Consider the following 15,301-nt stretch of genomic DNA (forward strand, 5'->3'; position numbering starts at 1 on the left):
TGGATGTGATTAAGACTGTCACAGTTTCTACCTAGTATCTAAAAAATGTTGCCATCTCATCAACGGTGCCATTAGAAAATTATTTGGCACCGCTTCAGTAGTTTGTGTAGCCAACTTTGGTCCACACATCCGAGCAGCCAAGCAGTAAAATGCTAAAAACTTTATGGCACAAAGGAACTGGGCATCAGAGCAACTAGGTGCTCTGGAGTCCGGTTCCCTGATTTTTTCCTCTGCACCGGCTCGCCAGTGCAGGACACCAGTGCAAAATGTAGCAACAGTTGTCTTGACACCGGTTTTGGCATCTCTACTCCTAATGAACGACTTGATGAATAGTCTCCGCGGTTTAATTTCGCTGGTTTTTTTCGTCATCCTCCCACCTCCGGGTTTTTTCGTCATCCTCCCGCTCCCTGTTGGTTTTCCCCCTCCGCATCGCTCGATCCAACTCCTCCCTCTCCCTCGGTCTCGCCTCTCCTATCGCTCGATCCTCTCTAGGGTTCTCCGCCCGCCGCCGTCCCTCGCCGTCCTACTCCACTGTTGCCCCTCCCTCCACCTACCTCGCCCCTGCTCTAGGGTTCGCCTCCCGCCGCCCTGCTCCGCTGTTGCCCGTCCTTCCGCCTGCCTTGCCCCCTCCCCTACACTCACCCCTGCCCGATCTGGATGAGGCGTTGCCTCCCGTTCCTCTCATCGCGTCCCTTGTGCCAGCCATGGAAGAGGGGAGGAAGAAGGGGAGGGAGAGCAAAGAGGACCGCAGTGGCGATGTGCCAACGTTGGCAGGACGAAGATGTGTGAATCAAGGAGTCCCTGCATCTACCCGCGACCCTAGAATAGCCGCTACCGCTGTGACCTTTCTCCATGCCGTGAGCTTCGAGGAGTCTGGCGGCGCCATCACGCCGGCCCCTGCTCTAGGGTTCGCCTCCCGCCGCCGCCGCCCCCCGCCGCCCTGCTCCGCTGTTGCCCGTCCTTCCACCTGCCTCGCCCCCTCCCCTACACTCACCCCTGCCCGATCTGGATGAGGCATTGCCTCCGGTTCCTCTCATCGCGTCCCTTGTGCCAGCCATGGAAGAGGGGAGGAAGAAGGGGAGGGAGAGCAAAGAGGACCGCGGTAGCGATGTGCCAACGTTGGCAGGACGAAGATGTGTGAATCAAGGAGTCCCTGCATCTACCCGCGACCCTAGAATAGCCGCTACCGCTGTGACCTTTCTCCATGCCATGAGCTTCGAGGAGTCTGGCGGCGCCATCACGCTGGCCTCTGTCCAAGAGGTCATCGCGCTCAACAGGCCCTCACTCCTCGGCTCCGCCTGCGGAGGTCGTCGACGCCATCGCAGGGTGCCGCTTTGAGGCCGGGGTTGAAGCTGCCACCGAGGAGGCCATCTTGACGCAGATGTTGCAGGCACTCCTGACGTTCATGCGCTCCCCTGCGATTAGTGACCAACACATCTGCTCTGTCGTGAGCATGTGCTTCGTGTCATACAGGTCGCGGCCAAAGGCGAGCTCGTGCAGCGGTTCAGGTGCATCCCATAGGGGCAGCTCAAGTTTCTTTCAGAATGCTATTTGTTCTGAGTGCATTGCATATTGAAGTAAACTGGATGGGCTAATCTTGAGTTCCTCCATCAAGTTATATTACCTCGACAAGAAAAGGTGCAGGAAAACCATATAAAGTACTATGGCGAGTCTATCTCAATTGAACTAGAACTCAAATTGTAGCAATTCCAAGCTTTTTTCTACAACTGCAATTGGGTGGACTATGGTATGGGTTGGTTTATTAGTTTGAAGGGATTTTAAGTGACAACCTGCTACTTTTTCTACTGGTAGTGAATTCAAATTAAGTCTGATGTCTCTATCTAATATACTGAACCTGGAAGATTTGTCTGAGGTCTTTATCTAATATATCAAGAATTGTCTTTCTGTTCTGAACATGGAACTGAACATGAGAAATTTACCTTACTGTTAACTGTAGTTTTGTCTCATTGCCAATATATCTGCATAAGGTACATCTAAGGAGGCCTTCTCCGACAAGGAGGCTGCGGGTCAAGGTCGTCGGCAGCGACGATGCCGCCAGCCGCAAGCGCCGCCGCGAGGACGACAAAAGTGAGCACTTTACCCCCCGCCAGATCGATCTCGTCTTCCCCCTTCTTTGCGTGCAAATTAAACCTGTGCGCAACTCGGATCTGGATTTGTGTGATTTTCAGCTATGCTTGTTCGTTAGGGATTTGTGGTTAGGTAAAGGGAGAGCAAGATAATGGAGATAATTTGAATAAATAAAAAAGTTTGGATTTCGAGCTGTACGCCTGTACTCTACTATGTAATCCAGGCGACTAATTTGGATGCAGCACATCTGTCGCCACATATTTGGTTGTAGCAGTAGTGTTCAGCAGACTGCATCATATACCATTTACTCCCTCCGTCCCAAATTAGTTGACTCAGACTTGTCTAGATAGACATGTTTTAGTGTTAGATGAGATACATACGTGCCTAGACAAATCTAAGACAACTAATTTGGGACGGCGGTAATAGAGTATTTTGTATGTGATTGGCCTACAGAACTGGTGAGCTGCATACTGGTTAAGGCCAGTTATGTGTGATTCGTGTTCTGTGTCTGTATGTGTGATCCAGGCAGCACAATTCTCCAGACTCGGATCAAAGGAACAGGCTGATCAAGTATTAAACATCTTTCACAAGAGAAATGTGATTTGCTTGATTGCTGCATTGAATCTGCAGTTTTTATATCTCTGAATGTATCATCCAAAGGTCCAACACAAGTAGAAGGACAGATTCATCAAAACTGTTATATTTCTGAATGTATACATGGATATCTAGAAATGTGTTTAGTTTTTTTTTTGCAAATAAGAAATATATTTAGTTAGGAGGTGTGGAGTGAGGAGCTCCTAAATCTCTAGAACTCTCTCCATAAACCTGCTCTCTATTCCACATCTCATCTCAATTTATGTCGTTTTGCATTGATACATTTACAGTCGATATTAGTCTGCTCATAATCAGTTAATCACTTACTTTTAGTTAGTACGAACACTTGTAGACTGTTATACACACCGGTAATGTCGGTACAGTACTAGCACAGTCCATTGATCAAATATTTAGTATTTAGTTGATTGTTTTTTCATAAATGATCAACATACTATTTATGACCCAGTCCTAGCAAGATACCATAGCAAGATACAAATTATTTTGCAATGGAGGAACAATAATTTGCACCGTACTACATGCGGAACTATATCGCCGCAGGTTCCACCCAAAAATATTTAGAATATTTTATGTAAATATCAGGCCGCTGCCAACATGATGTTTCTATTATGTTTCAGGAGAAGTTTAGATCTTTTTGGACAGTTATTGCAGCCAACAGCCAACATTCTAAATGAGTATAAAACAATTCTATGAGGTAATATATCCCTCTGTGATAATAGTTTAACATATGGGCTACTCGTGGTTGCATGCTAAATTATTGCTGGTATCAACTTTATTATTAGTTTAGTTATTATTACAAGCATCTCAATTTTTCAGTCAAATGCATCTAAAATGTTTCTTGATTCACGCATGTATATTTCAAAGAGGAATGCAGCCTTGAGTAAATGAATATTGCAAAGCTTAATACCAGTCCCAAAAACTTGCTCTGGCCAGAGAAAGAGGCCAATGTCTGGCGTGGTCTGTTCAATCTACTACATGTAATTTGGTGTTCTATTGTGCGCACCATCAGTTTTTGTTGTTGTATAAGTTCTACTTCAAATATGTGTAGCTAGACCCCGTCGAAGTGATCTTTTTGTTTCTCGTCTCATGTAACTGAAGAAAATGAGAGAAGGTATTGGACACTGGTCATGTATGTAGTCGGCAGAGCTGTTTTATGCAATGCCTATTGTCACAATAGCATATATGTCTATACGGGGAGGAGACCAAGAGAGTACATCAGAAGCCATTGATTTGCCATGGAATATTAAAAGCTTTCAGATTACCTGTTCATATGATGGTATCCACAAGAAACTTCCTATCCTGTATGTTTTAGCATGCTCCACACAAATATATTAATTAATTTGTGTAGGTATGCTTCTCCTTCTTTCAGTTCCTGAATAATTATACCACCATCTGTGTGGAGTATTTTGTAGTGCTCCACACAAATAGATAAATTATTTTTTATGAGTATGCTTCTCCTTTTATCAGCTCCTGAAGAATTATACTGATGTCGTGTGCTTTATTTGCAAGATTTATATGACTTAAACAAGAACTTGTTAAATAATATGAGTGCATATAAGTAGATTGATCTTGCCTCTTATGTAGTCTGGTAGATTTGGAAAGAAAGGAATTGCAGATTTTGTCTGGACAAAGAGATGAAGCCAGAAAGGTAAATGTCTCAAGTTCTACAGAATGTTCGCCTCATATTGGAGGCATTTGAAACAAGCCTTTGCTACTGTACATCCAAGCTGGGTTCTTGATGTTAATTTCATTTATACGCATAGTAATAAATTTTGCCCCTGGCTTCCTAAGCATATACTTTGTTCCTGGCTAGGAATAATTTCCGAGCAGTTTTACAAATGGTGAAAAAGAAAGGGTTTTGTTTACTATTTTTTATGACCGTGGACTCATGAGTTCATAACATATAATGTATTATTTGTGTTCATTCCTTTAATGTGGATTATAACATGATCTACCTTTGCATAAACATCGAGGACTACTTTTGGTTCATATTCATGCATCCACTTCTCGATATTGAGATTTTTCACATATACTGAACTTGTCTTAGTCAGCCCAACTCAGCTGTATGTGTGACATTTATAAGATGACTCCGTAAAATTCATAGAAGACACTATTCTTTTATTCTGTTCTTTTGTTTCTTCCAGATTTTGCTCTCCTCGCTTATATTTCGATATTGTTAATTTGATTAGATGACTCGGTCGATGATGTTGGGCATGTCCATGGTATCCATTAAAAAACTTAAAAAAAGTCTTGCACCGGAATAAAATTAGATAGCACACCACTTATGAGTCGAAACATATGCAAGCCAAGCCGGTACCATAAAATTAGTAGATTAGGTCCATTCCAGCCGCTAATTCTTTGTGCCAATGCTAAGTATGTGATGATCTTTCCACAAAAAATCAAGTTTGTATAGAGTGACCAATGCTAAGTATGTGATAAGCTTGCACTGACTTTTAGTTACATCTGATGATCTTTCCACAAAAAATGTATTATAGAGTGTAATATTTACAGTGTGGGGATGTTGGTGGCCAAGAAAGTTTATGCCCTTGTGAAGACATTACTATGAAGTCCTAAGTTATCCTGTAAAAAGGATTCTTATGATACGCATGTAAAGCAACTTCTGAACTTTTATGTAGATATTTAAGTGCCAATACCATCTTTTGGTATAACACAAAAAAATCAAGTTTTGAGACCAGAGATTTACCTTGCTTTTGCATGTGCATTACTTTAGCTATTCAACCTGCCGTCGAGCTTTTAGTTGAAGTTCACTAAATTTCTTATATCGGCATTTCAGGGATAATACGATTGAACCAACTGTTACCGGTGCAATGCTTTTGGGGTCGACCAAAACATTTAAAAATGTTAAATGTGGTTATGTGATAAAATCAAGTATGAAGGAGGAAGAGATCAACACCAGCCGCGGCAACAAAGATGACAGTGTGTCTCACTGAGCATGAGCAATGGCACACTCTTGTCGAGTACCTACCAAGATGCTTCCCTGGTCAGACTTCGAGCACTTCCTCCTTGCCGCCGCCGCCTTGGCTAATGTTGTTGTTTCCTCGGATAAGCCGTATCAGGTTGGTTCCATTGCACTGCAAATACTACCACTTCTATTGGGCAACTAAATTCAACTTGCAAGCACGGGAAAACATGTACACCAATGTTGTCGGGCGCGCGGAAGCCAATTCCTTGGGTCACCCATTGTACATCTGCTGCTCTAACAGTAACCATGCCTTGCTCCCAGTAAATTTGAGCTCGCAGCCATTTAGGTAGATTCTTGTCATGCTCACATCTAGCAGCAAGAAAAAAGAGAAGCAGATGACCAAACTGTAATGTCTTAGTGGTAGTGTAGACCACCAAGATATGATGCTCTAATCCAAAATATTATAGGAATATCTACTTACTTTAACCACTTTTCGTAATTGGTATTTAATCCATCTACATGTAGAAACACGAAATGCAGATATTGTTTTGTTGAGAAATTTTATGATTTGCCCAAATGATTATGGACCGTACATTGATAATGATCTAATGGTTAGGATGATGCATCATTTGATAATTCAAGAAAAGGTCGTGTCTTTACAGATGTTCAATTCCCCCTCAGTTTGAACTTGTAAGGTGTATTAATTTTTTTTAAATTCAAACTTACCTAATTTTCACCAATTTTATAGAATAAAACATAAATATCTACTATAGAAAATCATTATCATTAGATTCATGATGAAGTATATTTCCATATTTGATTTATTTAGTATTGTAGGTGTTAGATGTATTTTGCTACAGATTTGATCAAACATAGGAAACTTTGACTTTTGGAAATTTAATTCATTTTATATTTTGACACACATGGAGTAGTAATCGCTGGGACCAGATCCATGCACCATCATCTGAAACCCATGTATTCATGAGGTGTGATGTTAATTTTAACAAATCTGCCCATGGACAGAACCTCGATACCATGATTCACAGACCAACCCACATAGAATTTCTGTAGACTGACATATGCGCCGAGTTCATCTTGTGGTATGTCCCTGAACTTTTCTGATGACAATGCTCTTAGTTGGGATGCCATCAGGCTCCAAACCAAACCAAAGCAAACCTGGGAGCACTTTACTTAACAATAAATTAAGATAACTTTTGCATAAGGTTTTGTTGTAATTCGTTACCAAGATGGGTAGCACTGTATAGTTTCCTAGCAGCAACATTTGGCCAGCTTCTTAGATTTTATCTGCATGAATAGTAGATTCTCATTTTGATTTAGAACATTGTAAATGTTCACCTCAGCTGCCAGATTAACATAATGGAACGTCGTCAGGTGTATTTGAAGGTTGCCAGTTTAGGTGGGCCAAACAACCAGTGCGCTGAGGTCAAAATAAGCATGACACCAGTTTGATTCTTTTAGGGGTCGCCTACATGATGAAAGATGCTCAGGCACACATCATTGTTGGGTTTTCGCATGTCATGTCATACTTGGTCTGTAACTGAATCTTGAGAATTCATTTGTATGACTTGATGTACAGACGTGTTATTCATAATGAAAATAATATCATTGTATGTGCTTAAAATATTATGTCATAACTCTGTAAAAAATGGCATCTTCTACTAGATAAAGAAGTGACAATGGTAAAAAAAATCTTTGGGCAGTCTCCATGTGTAGAAGGTTGGAGCGTTTAGATATTAGGAAGTGTGCATTAATTCTCCTGATGGAAAATCGCCGAGCTAGGGAATGAGAATAGCGACACGAAATCCAGATTTTTGATGTGCTTGTATTTAAAACAAGATAAGAGCAAGATAATAAAAATTGATGTATGCTTTCATAAAGGTTTAAGGAACTACGGATAACAATGTCTGCACACTATCGATACACACATGTGAGTATACATGGATGGGTATCATCACTATCCTAACCATTGAACTATTGGCTAGTTTCAATGACATTTGGTTTATCAGCCAGTAACATATTATTGCGTTTGATAGTATGATTTATGTTAGTTGATTGTAAAAAAAGAGACGTGTGTTCTTTTAGACAGCATTGTTCTCGGTTATTTTAGCTTTATGAATTGCATCTTAATTTTTTGTAAAAGCCCGTGGCAACGCACGGGCGTTATACTAGTACATATAGTGGACGACTTTAGTGCTATTAGTTCTATGTTACTAAATTTGTGCATGTACACACCTATTAGTATCAATTCGATGTCATCCAAACACTGTCGCGATGATGTTACAGTTATATTTAACTTCCTCATAAAATATTCAATTTGTTATTTATAGTACATGACTAAGAACTTGCAGCGTTTTTGAAGTGAATTATAGCTATTGATGTTTCTGAATTTGGTTGTTGTCTCAGTAGTAATTAGTTCATTTGCACATTGATCTTTTTGAGAAGATATGTCATAATTAACCTATTTCTTTAGTTTTTCAAAATATATATTTGGTGATTTTCTATGTTGCTACAAACCCATTTCCCCTACATTTTTTTACTGATTTAGTTTTAAATATTATAGGATGAACGAAAGTGTTCTTATCTGGAGTGGGTTGACCAAGAGTGGCCACAGTCTTTGAAGATGTGCCTAGCAAAGCTCTGGAGCATGTATGAGGAAGAGAACAGAGATAGGCTTAGAGAAAGTGTTGTCAACGCTGAAGAATATTTTAAGATGCGGGAAAAAAGAGGAAGATGGAGAATGAGCTCAGATTTTTCAAATTAGACCTTGATAAGATGGTGTTGGCGAAGGAGGAGGCACTTTCCCAGTTGGTCAGTGTCGGTGTCAAAACTGGCAGATCTCGGGTAAGGGGGGCCCAAGCTGTGAGTCTAAGGATCAATGGTAACAGGGGACAATGGGGACACGATGTTTACCCAGGTTTGGGCCCTCTTAAAGGAGGTAAAACCCTACGTCCTGCTTGATTGTATTCGATGAGTATAGGGGTTACAAGAGTTGATCTACCTCGAGATCGTAATGGATAAACCCTAGCTGTCTAGCCTATGATTATTCTGATAGCCTCTATGGACTAAACCCTCTGGTTTATATACACACTAGAGGGGCCTAGGGTTGTACATAGTCGGTTTGTAGAGGAAGGAAATAGTACATCTGGACACCAAACTTGCCGTCCACGCATATAGGAGTCCTACCCGGACACGGGGGATAGTCTTCTGCTTTATCTTCACAGCCCATCAGTCCGGCCCATATCGAATAAACCGACACCTGAGGACCCCCTAATCCAGGAATCCCTCAGTAGCCCCCGAACTTGCCTTCAACGACGATGTAGTATCCGGCTTATGTCTTCGGCTTTGTAAGGCGGGTTCTTCATCATACTCCGGATTGACGACAGTCTGGTTTTGACCTCCATGTTCTTCCTTTATGATTCCTTCCTATCGTCACCTCGATTTCCATGCGCCGGGCGAATGTGAACCGTCCATAATTTTTACAAATAAACCCCTTATCACGTGAGGGCGGCATCCATATAAGGAGGTAAAATCTCCCAATGCCATCCCATATCGTGCAAAGAGCATTAGAGCAAACCATGAAAAAAAAATCAAAACATGGCGAGCGCTCCTGGCTCTTCCTCGCACCCTCATGGCCCTCAAGCGGGTGATTGGCGAAGCTGCTCAGTGTCTCACCTCCAGCTGAATCAACTTCAGACGCAGGGATATCTCCCTCCCGTAGATCTAGTCTCCGTGCGGGTGGGATTGGCCTCGATTGGCAATGATGTGCTAGCAGAGAATTTCCCCAACCCCAATAAGGAGGAGAGGGTGTGCCTCGTCTCGTTTCTTCTGAGGGGCTTAGGATTCCCGATCCACCCCTTCCTCAAAGGTCTATTGGAATTCTACGGGATCCTGCTGCACAACCTCACACCAGGTTCAATCCTGCACATTTCAGGTTTTGTCGCTCTCTGCGAATTGTTTTTAGGCTGCGAGGCTTATTTTGAACTGTGGAGAAAGTTCTTTTGCCTCATCCCTCGTCATCAAGGGGGTTCTATATTTGAAGTGGGCGGCGCCAAAGTATGGCACATAGCCGGATCTGGTTACCTCGTCGGAACTCCCAAGAAGGCATTCGAAGAATGGACTTCAGAATGGTTTTATATTGAGGATGTTCCCCTTCCGGACCCAGTTCGACGTGGACTTCCCGAATTCTCTAGCGCTCCTTTGAAGAAACGCCTCAATTGGCGCCCCCGGAGTCCCAAGCAAGAAGACAGTGCGGAAGTAATGAGGTTGGTCAGCAAGGTCAGGTTACTTGCTCATTCCAAACTCTCGATAATTGAAGTCATGGCCATCGCGATAAAGCGATGCATCCAACCCCTTCAGTCCAGAGTGACCCCTTTATGGTGTTACAATGGGGAGGACGACGCATCTCGTTATAAGCGTCAGGGCCCAGATACCCCCGCCGCTCTGGCCGCCATTCTGGCATTTTATAAAGGGGAAAAAGAAGAATTCACCCGTTTAAATTGTCGGGAAGGTTTCTCCATGTATAACCCCATTGAATGGGTAAGTTTTTTGATTATCAGCATTGTCCGACCTCATTATCGCGGCATGCCAATCAAATTGTTCTGGTCGTCTCAAAACAGACATGGAGGAAGGTAGTTGAGGGAGTCCTGGATTAGGGGGTCCTCGGGTGTCTGTACTATTTGATATGGGCCGGACTGATGGGCCATGAAGATACACACAGAAGACTTTCCCCCGTGTCCGGGTAGGACTCCTATATGCGTGGACGACAAGATTGGTGTCCGGATATGTTATTTCCTTCCCCCACAAACCGACTCTGTACAACCCTAGGCCCCTTCGTGTGTGTATAGAAACCGGAGGGTTTAGTCCGTAGAGGCTATCAGAATTCTCATAGGCTAGACAAGTAGGGTTTTGCCATTACGATCTCGAGATAGATCAACTCTTGTAACCCCTATACTCATTGAATACAATCAAGCAGGACGTATGGTTTTACCTCCTTTAAGAGGGCCCGAACCTGGGTAAACATTGTGTCCCCGTCGTCCCTTGTTACTATCGATCCTCAGACACACAGTTCGGGGCCCCCTACCCGAGATCTACCAGTTTTGACACCGACATTGGTGCTTTCATTGAGAGTTCCATTGTGTCGTCGGTAGTAGGATCGATGGCTCACCTTTTCATCAGCGATGATGCTGTTTCTGGGGAGACCTTTCTCCCTGGTCAACTCTTTGTGTTTGGCGGCTTCGCTCTACGTGCCAATTCAACTGGTCACCTCAAGCAGATCGACAGCTATGCCCCTGGTCACCAGATTAGGTTTGGAACCTTGAACTACAACGCTGATATCCGAGGAGACTTGGTCTTCGAAGGATTCTCGGCCTCGGCCACCACTCTTCATCTACATAAAGGAGGCCCTATGGATCTACTATCAGATTCCGCTCAAGGGCCGACGCTCACGCCCGCCCCGGCCCTAGATCCGAGGCGGATCACTTTGTCCGAAGACAGGAGGCTAAACCCCGCCGGACTCTCTCCCATTACGGAGCTTCCTGCCGGAGATCCAAATGTGACCATGCCGTCAGCGGGCCCGGAGTCAAACAGGCCTCTCCTTGTCATCAGGAAGCCGGACTCATCTCTGGATGTCAACTCCGGACTCTCGAGGTCTGTGTCCACCGAGCTCGGTCAAGTGGTGATTACCGGACCCAGCTCCATAGGTCCTCAGACACATGTCCACCTTTCCCTCCTAAAGGAGGCACTGGACCTAATGTGATCTCTCGCCATCACGGAAGTGTCACTTCCGAACTACGCCCAGCCTGAACTAGGGGCTGAGAGTGGGGAATTTTACGTCCCACCCACCACCCACTTAATAGCCACTGTCAAGGACCTAACCGACATGCTAGACTATGCCTCCGAAGACATCGATGGTATGGACGACGATGCCGGAGCCGAAGCAGGCCAAAACCCGCCTATCACTGGGCGTTGGACGGCCACTTCTACTTACGACATGTACATGGTGGATACGCCCGAGAAGAAGGACGGCGATGGCACTCAAGATCCGATTGAGGACAAGCCCATCGAGGAACCACCAAAGTGCCGACGTCAGCGGCGCCGCTCACGATCGCATCGGGAAAAGGAAAGCAATACCGGCACCGGAGACAATGACACTCCGGAGAACGCCGAAGACCCTAACCACCCCGTTGAGCCTACGTTCGAGCAGGATGAAAGGGAAGAAGGTCAATATAGCCCTGAACACGCCGATCACGAGGACTCGAAAGACAGTAACTATTTACCTGCCTCCAAAGAGGATGTCAGCCTCGGCAATGAAGATTTCATCGTCCCAGAGGACCCCTCGAACAAGAATGCTTCAAGCGACAGCTCATCGCCACCGCGCGAAGCCTGAAAAAGAAACAACAGCAGCTTCAAGCCGAACAGGATACGCTCAATGACAGATGGACCAAGGTCCTAGCCGCCGAAGAAGGATATGGCTTTGAGCGCCAAACAAAAAGTTATCCCAAGCACAAGCTACTGCCACCATTCGACGATGAAGCCTTCGAGCCAATACCCTCAAAACATAATCAGGCTGACCAACTAGACCGATGACGACGTGGACGGGACAAAACGGCTAATTACGCCGAATACCAACCCGCGCCCCCTTGCCATAAAGGAAAGGATACAACGGCTCCGGGCTACACGTACGACTTACGTCAGGACCTGGACAATAGAATCGGCTAGATCGGATCAATCTAGGGACCAAGGGGACGTGCTCCAACACGAGACGACGGCCATCAAGCCTGGTGCGACAAGCATAACCAAGTTTGGGACCAGAACCGAACACGGATGTCATTCAAACTCCATCGCGATGTTACCCAATATAGAGGCGCCACACACCCCATGTGATTTACCGATGAGGTAATGCAGCACCAGTTTCCGGAAGGGTTTAAAGCCATAAACATCGAGGCATACGATGGAACGAAAGAGCCCGCTGTATGGATTGAAGATTTTCTTCCCCACATTCACATGGCTCGCGGCGATGATCTCCACGCCATTAAATACCTTCCTATAAAGCTAAAAGGGCCAGCACGACACTTGTTGAATAGCCTCCCAGAGAACTCCATTGGCAGCTGGGAGGACTTGGAGGACGCCTTTCAGGACAACTTTCAGGGCACTTATGTTCGGCCACCGGATGCTAATGACCTGAGTCACATAGTCCAGCAACCCGGAGAGTCAGCCGCAAACTTTGGACTCGGTTCTTAATTAAAAAGAACCAAATCGTCAACTATCCGGACGCTGAAGCCTTAGCGGCATTTAAACACAATGTCCGTGACAAATGGCTCGCCCGACACCTCGGTCAGGAAAAGCCGAAAACTATGGCAGCTCTTACTGCACTTATGACCCGCTTCTGTGTGGGCGAAAATAGCTCGTTGGCTCGTAGAAGCAACAGCACCAGTGACCCCGGCACCTCTGAGACCAGGGATGGCAATGGAAGGCCACGACGTAGCAAAAATAAGCGTCGGAACAACAACGAAGAAACTAAGGATATGACGGTAAACGCCGGATTCAGCGGCTCCAAACCCGGTCAGCGGAAGAAGCCGTTCAAAGGAAATAGAGACGGTCCATCCAATTTGGACAAAATACTAGATAGGCCTTGTCAGATTCATGGCACCCCTGACAAGCCTGCCAACCACACCAACAGAAACTGCTGGGTTTTTTAACAGGCCAGTAAATTAAATACCGAACATAAGGGGAAAGGACCTCAAAGCGAGGACGATGTTGAGCCCCACCCTCCGAACACAGGGGGATAGAAGAAGTTTCCCCCCGAGGTGAAAATAGTGAACATGATATATGTCACACACATCCCCAAGAGGGAGCACAAGCACGCACTAAGGGACATCTACACCGTAGAGCCTGCCGCCCCAAAATTCAACCAATGGTCGGCTTGTCCGATCACCTTCGATCGCAGGGACCACCCAACTAGTATCCATCATGGAGGTTCGGCGGCCCTGGTACTTGATCTCATCATCGACGGATACCATCTCACTAGAGTCCTTATGGACAGCGGCAACAGTCTCAACTTGATTTACCAAGACACTGTCAGTAAGATAGGTATTGACCCGTCAAGAATCAAGCCTAGTAACACTACCTTTAAAGGAGTGATACCTGGCGTAGAGGCCCGCTGCACGGCCTCCTTAACACTGGAAGTGGTATTCAGCTCTCCAGATAACTTTCGAAGTGAAGAATTGATCTTCGGTATCGTCCCTTTCCGCAGTGGTTATCATGCACTGCTTGGACGAACTGCTTTCGCCCGCTTCAATGCAGTCCCACACTACGCTTACTTAAAGCTCAAAATGCCCAGACCAGGCGGCGTCATCATAGTCAATGGAAATATGGAGCACTCCCTCCATACTGAGGAGCACACCACGGCCCTAGTAGCCGAGGTACAGAATGGCCTCATCAAGCCGAACAACTCATCGGTCATTAAGACCGAGGACACTGCTACGCGAGTCCGGTCCACATTACAGCACGATAGCTCGGTGGATCCGGGGCTTGAATAGCAGTTCAGCCTTCACCGATCACCCCATAAGGTTGTGGCATACGTACCGCGCGTGCATAATTGCGCACTTAAAATACCTTGGGCAGCGCCGGAGGCATACTGCAAAAAAGGTCTATAGTATAGCTTGACCCTATTCGGACCTTAACCTTTGTTCTCTTTTTTTCCTTTTCACTACAGGTTCAATAAAAACCTACCTACCCTACGGTTGTACAGGGGCTCCTTTCTAGGCTCCCCTTTCTTACAGACGACCATTGACTTCTCCTCTCAAAGGATTTCTCACCAAGGAGAAACGGTGCAGACGTGCGGCAGGGCGTCATTGGGATCTTCGAACCACTACTTTTAGGCCATGTGTAAAACTTTCCCTTGTAACTCTCAGCATGTAAAATAGCCTCGATATTCATGGCATTATCTGTAATAACATGTCTCGACGTATCAACCAGGGTATAAAGGAAACAGTTGATCACCACTTTCGTTTGGTACTGATTTATTTCATCTTGCCCTCTGTATTCCCTCCTTACTTCAGATTGCCATGCGTGCTTTAGTCCGGCCTTAACACCGGGGGCTGTTTTCGGCTCCGCACGTTTTCAAGTCCGAACACCTATCGGGTACTCTTCGGCGTCCTGGAAATTGCATTATATGCATGCGCTCCGAGTCATCTCTTTGGTCTACAGTTGGGTTGCCCGGCTCCAGTGCTTACCACCTTACGTTTCGCTTGTTCGGCTAAGGTATAAAGGGAGAACTACTGCGATTGTACTTCTGGTTCATTCGGTCAAGTACCGTAGTAGAGAAAGCCAAAAACTGACTGTCATGATGAGCGGGGGCTGGTCGGCGATTCGGCGACTTACTATAAATTGTTAGCGATTCACTCCGTGGTATACGAGGGGCTTGTCTTCGTCCAGCCGCGTGGAAAAGGCACACTAGTCCGGATTGCCGCACACGCACGAGGGGCTAGTACTTAGACCCACAGTCAAGCTCCTATGGCTAAGTAAATGTAATAAAGCCGCATAGTCTGATTGCCTGGTTCACCTCGCGGATACCTCCTTTACGGACCAAGGCCTTGGATAAAGTGTGGTCACGCGTTACGAAGAACACCCCCGTAGCATCTACGTGGGGGCTGAAGC

The 15,301-nt window shown here is 45.3% G+C and overlaps 1 long non-coding RNA gene across 5 annotated transcripts; it reads left to right on the forward strand.

The window, feature by feature from the left end:
* Positions 1-428: 428 nt before the first annotated feature.
* LOC109755708 (uncharacterized) lies at positions 429-7,265 on the forward strand. 5 transcript variants are annotated; one of them, XR_012184264.1, is made up of 5 exons: positions 429-1,638; positions 1,989-2,088; positions 4,285-4,348; positions 5,495-5,777; positions 7,016-7,265. It is a non-coding gene; the product is annotated as an uncharacterized lncRNA (long non-coding RNA). The 5 variants fall into 5 exon arrangements; XR_012184261.1 differs by having other exon boundaries at positions 1,226-1,508; positions 3,318-4,348; XR_012184260.1 differs by having other exon boundaries at positions 1,226-1,508.
* The last annotated feature ends 8,036 nt before the right edge of the window (positions 7,266-15,301 follow it).

This window comes from Aegilops tauschii, chromosome 5 (assembly GCF_002575655.3).
Source record: "Aegilops tauschii subsp. strangulata cultivar AL8/78 chromosome 5, Aet v6.0, whole genome shotgun sequence".
NCBI lineage: Eukaryota > Viridiplantae > Streptophyta > Magnoliopsida > Poales > Poaceae > Aegilops > Aegilops tauschii.